This window comes from Equus asinus, chromosome 2 (assembly GCF_041296235.1).
Source record: "Equus asinus isolate D_3611 breed Donkey chromosome 2, EquAss-T2T_v2, whole genome shotgun sequence".
NCBI lineage: Eukaryota > Metazoa > Chordata > Mammalia > Perissodactyla > Equidae > Equus > Equus asinus.
The window spans coordinates 168,737,201-168,744,698 of NC_091791.1; the positions used below are offsets into that span (position 1 = coordinate 168,737,201).

General features: G+C 50.5%; 1 long non-coding RNA gene across 1 annotated transcript; it reads left to right on the top strand.

Moving 5' to 3' along the window:
• Positions 1-1,018: 1,018 nt before the first annotated feature.
• LOC139046349 (uncharacterized) lies at positions 1,019-6,549 on the top strand. Its single transcript, XR_011506270.1, has 3 exons — positions 1,019-1,409; positions 1,823-1,992; positions 5,721-6,549. It is a non-coding gene; the product is annotated as an uncharacterized lncRNA (long non-coding RNA).
• The last annotated feature ends 949 nt before the right edge of the window (positions 6,550-7,498 follow it).

Sequence of the window (7,498 nt, forward strand, 5' to 3'; positions counted from 1 at the left end):
CTCCTTTGTCAGTCTTTTTTTCTTTTTTAAACCACCACTTGCCCTCAGGAGCTTTCTTCCTGCCACATGCCATGTGCCGTGACCCGTCCTATGGTGAGGCCTTTGCACAAGCTGCTGCCTTTGCCAGAACCAACCCTCCAGGTCAGCTGCTGTCACAGAACTTATCACAGTGCCTAGCCTCCTTCAGCTCAGGGAGGGTCCTCCATCTCTGAAGCCCCAGTTTCTAGTAGGGAGCTTGGCATATAGAACCTTCTTACCAAAGGTTTGTTGCCTAAATGAATGAATTGTCAATGAACAAATCCTCTTCTGAAGGGTCGCTCTCTGGGGTCTAGCACTTCCTGCTGCTGGGGACCCCCTTCCTTGACCCTAAGTTCCTGGAAATGGCAGTGGCAAACCGCATAAGAAAATGGTTCCTTCTAGAAAAAGAGCAGAAGATTTGCTTCTAGGGCCACTTGGGAGCAACAGCCCTCTTGGCCTCATGCACACCAGAAAGGTTTGTCTTTCTTTTGGAAATTAAAGGAAAAACTCTTGGCCGAGTTTTCTGGCCCTGGAACTCAGGTCACTTCCTCAGGATCCATCTCCTGCATCACTTCCAGTCCCATCCAATCTGGGTCCTGCCAAAGGGACGCGGGTTGGGTGGGGGATAGACTTTTTAGGGCCTTACAGCACAACAGAGGGGACGCCGATGTCTCCAGTCACAGGAAGAGAATAGTAGGGGCCACTGTTGAGCCTTTATTCTGGGTCAGGCACAGGGCTAAGTGCTTCTCAGGAATTCTCTCTTTTAAAGATTGTAGCAGCTCCGTGAGGCAGGGCGGTTCCTGGCCTCATTTGCCTGTGGAGAACCTGAGATTGAGCAGGGTTCAGGAACATGCCTGAGTGTGGCCGCATCCCCTCGGCCCACCTCAGATGTCAGCCACGGCGCAGGGGGACAGTTCCCGGGAGCCTCAGACACACACCACAAATCGTCAGCTTTCTGCCCTGTGGCTTGTCTGACTCCAGGAAGGCCCGCTCAGGCTGTGCACAGGGAGTCTGCAGTGTAGGGTTGATGAAGTGGGGGGCAGGAGCCGGTGGGGTCCAATTTCGGCCCCGCAGAAGGAGAAATCCCACAGGCATTCTGTACTTTCTCAGTGGGTCCAGGTGGAATCAATCGCCGTTGCCCACAGCAAGGACCGCCACATCGCTGATCTGTGTCTCTGTCCCCACGCCCTCCCTTCTGTGCCCCAAGATCGTATCACAGAGGATTTACCTGTCTTAGGCTGTGCTTTTGGAGCAACTCAAGCGGAGAGAGTCACACGGTGACATAAGTGGGAAAGCAGCTCCTTGAACTGAGGTGTATCTGATAAAGATCTTTTTGATTTGTTTTTAGGAAGTGAGAAGTCTCAGAAGACACCCAGGTCCACTAAGCAGAGGTGAGAAGGAAGCCTGATTCCAGGTGTGCGGGTGTCGGTCTCGAGAGGGACTAGGAGTTTCAGAGAACCCCAGTGACCTCTCTGCTGTACTGTGAGCTTGAACTGTGCAAAAGCCAAGATTCATAAAGAGAAAGACACATACGCGCACAGAGAAGGGCCTCCCGATGAGCTGATGGACCAGCAGAGAGCTGTTTGTTTTGTTATCAAAGGTTCTGTGATAACACACAAGTGTTTGGGGAGAGGAGGATTGTTTCCAGCTGTATCAGCTCACATTTTAGCAGGGAGGAGTGGGCCCAGGGTCCTGCCAGAGGGGGAGAGAGACTAGGGGGAGAAACAGCGTGGGCAGGGTGCTGGCGGTGGAGCCCTAAAAGGGCAGGCGTTTCCCGTCTCAACCACACTCCCTCCACTTGCAGGTTTTCCTGGTGCAGCCAGGAATCTGGAGTTGGCATCCTCTATGGTGACGATGGCACCAACGTTGGAAAGCTGGGCTTCCCAGGCCAGTGGAGTGGCTAAGGGGCTGCATCTCTAGGAGGGGAATCTCTCCTGTACCCCCAAGAGGAGCTTATTTCCCAGGAGTGTGCCTGTGAGTTAATTTCCAAGGCCAATGTCTTTTCTCCACAGATTCTTTTTATTGCCATGGAGACAGTCTGCTGCTCCGTCCAATGGAGAGTCTGAGCAGCGGGCACCATGACAACCTGTGGGGGTGGGAAGGACAGTTCCAAAGCACCTCACAGACCAGAGCAAGAACAGAGACATGTGATTGTCACAAGGGCGGCTGATGAAAGGGGGCACCTTGACTCTTTGCTGCCTTTCTCTCCGGGAGCAGTGAGCTGGGATGGGTGTGATGGGTGAGCCTGGGCCTGGTGATGTTGAGGTCTTGGGCTGCTGAAGGCAGTCAGTCGGCTTTGTTCTTTTTCTGACTCCACATTTTGCTGGTATGTGCCTGGTGCCTGGAGACAGGACAAAGCCAGAGCAGGGCAAATCTGTTTAAGCCTGGGTGGGGAGCAGGGCGGGGAGGAGGAAGCAGCACACCCCTAGGAGATGACCCATGACTAAATAAGGGCTTTTCTGCAGAAACCACCCACCCCTCTCAGGATGATGGGAACAAAGGACTTGCTACCAAGCTGAAGTAAAGCAAGTCGTGATTGCCCTGCTGGGACATCCGGCTTATCCAATGGGTGAGGTTTATTTGTGGTATGAGGCCAAAGGCCTGCCACACCCTCTCTCCTTGTCCCCAGTATTTCCTGACTCCTGCTGAGCCTGCCAGGCATAGATGAATCCAGTGACTTCTGTGTTCAGCCCATAGCTGGTTACTTTGAAGAGCTGGGTCAAGGGCCTCACCCTTCTCCTTCTTTCCTTTGGGGCTCTCTCTCCTCTCCATCTGTCACCTGGCCTGGGCTTCCTGACTCCCAGTCCAGTGCTCTTCCTCCCACTGTTCCGTGGTTGGATTATTCAGAGAAGAGCTGTGTCTCTACCTCATCCCTCCTCCCAGAGGGCCGGGGAGGAGCAGAGTGGTACTGAGATCTGCTTGTTCCTGGAGTGGCTTAGGAAAGTCACAGATATGGCCTCAGGCCTGATCATCCTGCTGGGGGCTATGTTTGTGAAGGATACCTCTTAGGGGGCAGCAGACGACCTGTAAGAGCATCCTGCAGGGCTAAACTGATGGCCAAACTTTGATAACAGATGCAATTTACATGACTCCAGTTCTGGAGGGTCAACCTCTCTGTGACTCAGTTTTCTTATGTGTGAAATGGGGATAAACTTGCAGGACTATTAGGAGGATTAAATGAGTTAACACCAGGGCCTGGTTTACGACAGACATGAGCTGTTATTATGATGTCTTATTGCCAAGTCCTCATACAGAGCTTTGGAACACACATTACTGTTTAGTTATACTTGGTAGAGGCCCCCACCCCTGCCCAGCTGGGCGTTTGCTTGTTCTCATCAACTCCAGGGCAAGGAGCAGCCTCTGCCCTGCTCTTCCACTGATTCTGGGGAGTGGCAATCCCACCCCAGAGCTGTTCATCCTCCTCTCCCAGGGATCCCCAGCTGGTGGAGTTTTCCTTCAACCCATCTGGATAAGAGAGCATCTTCCTCAGACAATCCTTATAGTTGATGGGGTTCCCAGCTTATATTTCTCTCTTGTGGCATCCTCCATCTTCTGTCCACCAAGCACAGAACACACGCCTCCAACTGCCCACCCTAGGCCCTTTATGTTCTCCTATAACCAAAGGGTCAGTTCCGTGTTCAGAGCTCTGGTGTGAGCCCTGCTGGCCTTGCCTCCTTGCCCATCTCCTTGCCTAACACAAGTACGTGCCTCCATTCCCTCCAGCCCTCGACCATCCCAATTAGCCTGCATCTGCTAACAGCGGTTCTTCTGAACCAGCCCACAAGGAATGCCTTACACAAATCACCCATTTTGTCTTCAGAGACACCTCCATCCTGGGTCATCACAGTTTGGTGTGTCCCACCACTGTGTTCGTGTGATGTCTTTCTCCCCTCCCCACGTCAAGACCTGCTCGTAGGAAGTTTTGCCAACTCATTCATTCTGATGGGTAGGTGACTTTTAGGACTTAGTCACTCTGAGGGATAGAAGACTTCCAGGTAGTCATCCTTAATGCTGTGAATTAGCTGCATGCTCATATACTCAGCAACCATATCCTGGCAGTGTGCTACAGTGGATGCTGCTGTGGTTATCATCATCACCATCATCACTGGCAACCATTTACAAGCAACTACTCTGTGCCGGGTAAATATTTGGCCCTAGTAGAGCATAGTGGCCAACATCTTTACTGGACCCCTACCTCATTTGTTAGGCCAAAAATTCCAGAAGGCCCAAGGGTTGACATGTAATATATTATAATAGTGTCAAGACTTACAGACAAGGATACACTTTATAGCCCCATGTATAGTAGCAAAAGATAGCTAACCACCTAAATGCCTGTCTTCAGGGATGATAAATAAGCTATAGTGTATCCATTTATGGAATATTCTGTATCTGTTAAAAAGAATATGCACATGTCTGTAAGCACTGATAATGGAACAAGCTCCAAGATACAAGTTAAATGGGAAGAAAGCAGAGTATAGAACAGTATGTCGCCTATGCTACTGAGTGTGCAGTCAAAGCAAATCTTTAGGGGGGCAGACGCACAGACTATTTTTGGAAAGAAAAAGGAAGCTGACAACAGTGGTTGGTTCTGGGAATGGGACTGTTGACCTGGAGGGTCACTTACTTTTTATCGTTTAATGGAGTTGGGATTCTTCTTATTCCTTGCCATATGCGGGTATTATTTTTGAATTTAAAAAGTTTAAGAAATGAGTAAATGCTGTAGAATCAGACAGACTTGGATTTAAGTCCAGTTTCTATCAGTTTCTACCCACATGGCCTGAGTAGGTTGCTTACCCCCTTCCAGTCTCCTCCTCTGTAGGATGCGGAGCAACAGCACCGACCTCTTGGGTTGTGGTGAGGATTGACGGGTTTGTGCCTGTGAAGTTCTCAGCACGGTGCCTGGCCCAAAGCAAGCCAACAATTGTTAGATGCTTTTCATAATCATCTCTAATCACTTGGGGTTCAGTGCTATTCAGCTAAGCTGTGTTCTGTGTGTCAGTCACCCAGCAAAGTTTGGTGATACAAAAGCAGTGGGAGAGTCAGACAGTGGACTACCAACCATAACAACTCCAGAACGAAGTGGTGTAGGACCTCAGAGGAAAGCACCTTTAACTTCGTCAGGGAATGGAGGGCAGGGGTCCGGGAGGTGTTCACTAAAGAAATGACCTTTGAGATCATGTTGCAAGGATGAGCAGGAGCAGCTCCAAGAGGCCCAGGTATGAGGGCTTGAGGCTTGGAGCCCTCTGTCCCCGTCACAGGAGAGCAGGGTATAAGCAGGGAGGGGCAGGACTCTCAGGTGGAAATAGTGATGAGGACAGAGACAAAGGGTGTCAGTTCCTCTCAACAGCAGTGACCTGCCCCTCCTTTTCCCTGTGGCTACCACCTTGAGACCCTGACCTGTTCCAGTTGCTACAGTGGAGTCTGGAGCAAAAGTACTGGGGACCTTTATGCAAATGTGCTTTGGGGACTTCTCTTCTGGCCACAGCCCTCCCGCCACGATGGCTGGAGAAGTAGCAGTGACATGCTCCTCAGGGCAAGAGTGTTTCTATTCCACATGCTGCTCATATGCAGTCACTTACCTCGAGACATTTTTCTCCCCCAAAATGTTCCTACAGAGCATGTATATGGATGTTCTGTTTTCTCTATCAATTATATATCTGTCTATAAAATATAGATACGTTTCTCCCTTTCTGTTTAAGCAGAGATGGATCAATGGAGGAAACTGTAATTGAACAAGACACTTCTGGAAGGAGGAAGAGCCAGAACAACTGATGGGCTCTGGCGGTCACTCTACAACCAGAGGAGAGAGACCCAACAGTGTATTGTCAGATGACAGGTTAGCCATGCCTGGGAAGACAGCTGAGTGTGCAGACTCCCTCCCTGTTTCCTGGGCGACGAAGCCTCCAGATGACCTGCCAACGATAATGAGGTGAAATGAAGAGCATTGCAGAATAATGGGCATGATAAAAATAGAGACATTGCTGGTGATGGGCCGGCCATGGCTGAGGAGCAGGAGGAGAAAGAGCCAAGCCCAGAAGAGGTGGGCGGGGCCCTCCTGTGTGGTCTTCCAGCTAGACTCCAGGCTGGGTTGCTGTGACTCAACCAGGTCAAGGCTGGTTTGGGCTCCATAGGGTGGCAGGAATGTCAGAGAGGGCTTAAATGGTTGACCTATGTGAAAGTGAAAATCCAGAGCAAAGTTATCCTGGTCACTGTGCCTCTGATGTCCGCAGGGGAGGGACAAGGTGTGGCTGACACACACGCTGATGACGGTTGTGGAATTACTGCTATTAGCCTGAACTCCTACCTTGCCAATGAGTATCAGAAAATGGTCTAAGAGCGGGGCTGGCTCCGTGACCGAGTAGTTAAGTTCCCGCGCTCTGCTTTGGCGGCCCAGGGTTTCCCCGGTTCGAATCCTGGGCGCGGACATGGCACGGCTCATCAAGCCATGCTGAGGTGGCATCCCACATACCACAACTAGAAGGACCCACATCTAAAAAAACACACAACTGTGTACCAGGGGGCTTTGGGGAGAAAAAGAAAAAAAATAAAATCTTTAAAAAAAAAAGAAAATGGTCTAAGAGCTAATGCACCAAGTTCTTTTCAAAATATTGCACCTCTCGTCTGTAGCGTGTAGTGGAAGGAGCCTGTTCATCAGGCCTTTGTTCTTTCTTTCTTTGTTCAGCGGGTGCTTGGAGACTCTGCTGGGAAGGGCAGCCACTCCTGAGGAAGAAGGGATCTGGTGCTGCAGAGACAGCTGCATGTGAAGCCTTTTGGCACTAAGTCCCTCTGTGGTCTTTATTATTTTCTAAAAAATTGAATTAAAATTTATTTTCGAATAAGTAATACACGCATATAGTACAAAATGCAAAAGGAACAAAGCAGTTTACAGTAACGATGGATATCCCTTCCTCTCGCTCCCCACCCCAGCCACCCAGCTGCCTTCCTAGAGGCACCACTGTCAGCAGTTTCTCGTGCAGCTTTCCAGAGATGTTCTAGCCATACGGAAGTGCACGCGTCCCCCTCCTCAGCACACACACTTTATTTTTATGGAAGTGCTAACATAGTGCGTCAGTCAGAGTCCTCACAGAAAACAGATGGCCCACATCAAGTGAGTCATTTGAGTGGAGTTTGTTGAATGGACTGTTTGCCTACGTGCAGGCAGGACGTAAATAAGGCAAAGGGGATAGTGCAATAAGCAGGGCCAGCAACAGTTGCGTGAGATGGCACAGTGACTCAGTGTGAGTGACACGGCCAGCTGGGGCATCCCAGGGAAGATGCCAGGGGCAGAAATTCCTGACTCTCTTCCCTCCCCCTGTTCTGTTGCTGCAGCACCCCAAGGGCTGAACTCAACCTGAGCCAGAGAACAAGACAGTCTGCTGATGGGGTTTACAGAGGTCACTCTCGGGCAGAGAGTGGGGCTGGGGAGAGGGAGGGTGGGTAAGGAGGGTAAGCGATGCTATGGTACCAGCACGTGTACTCA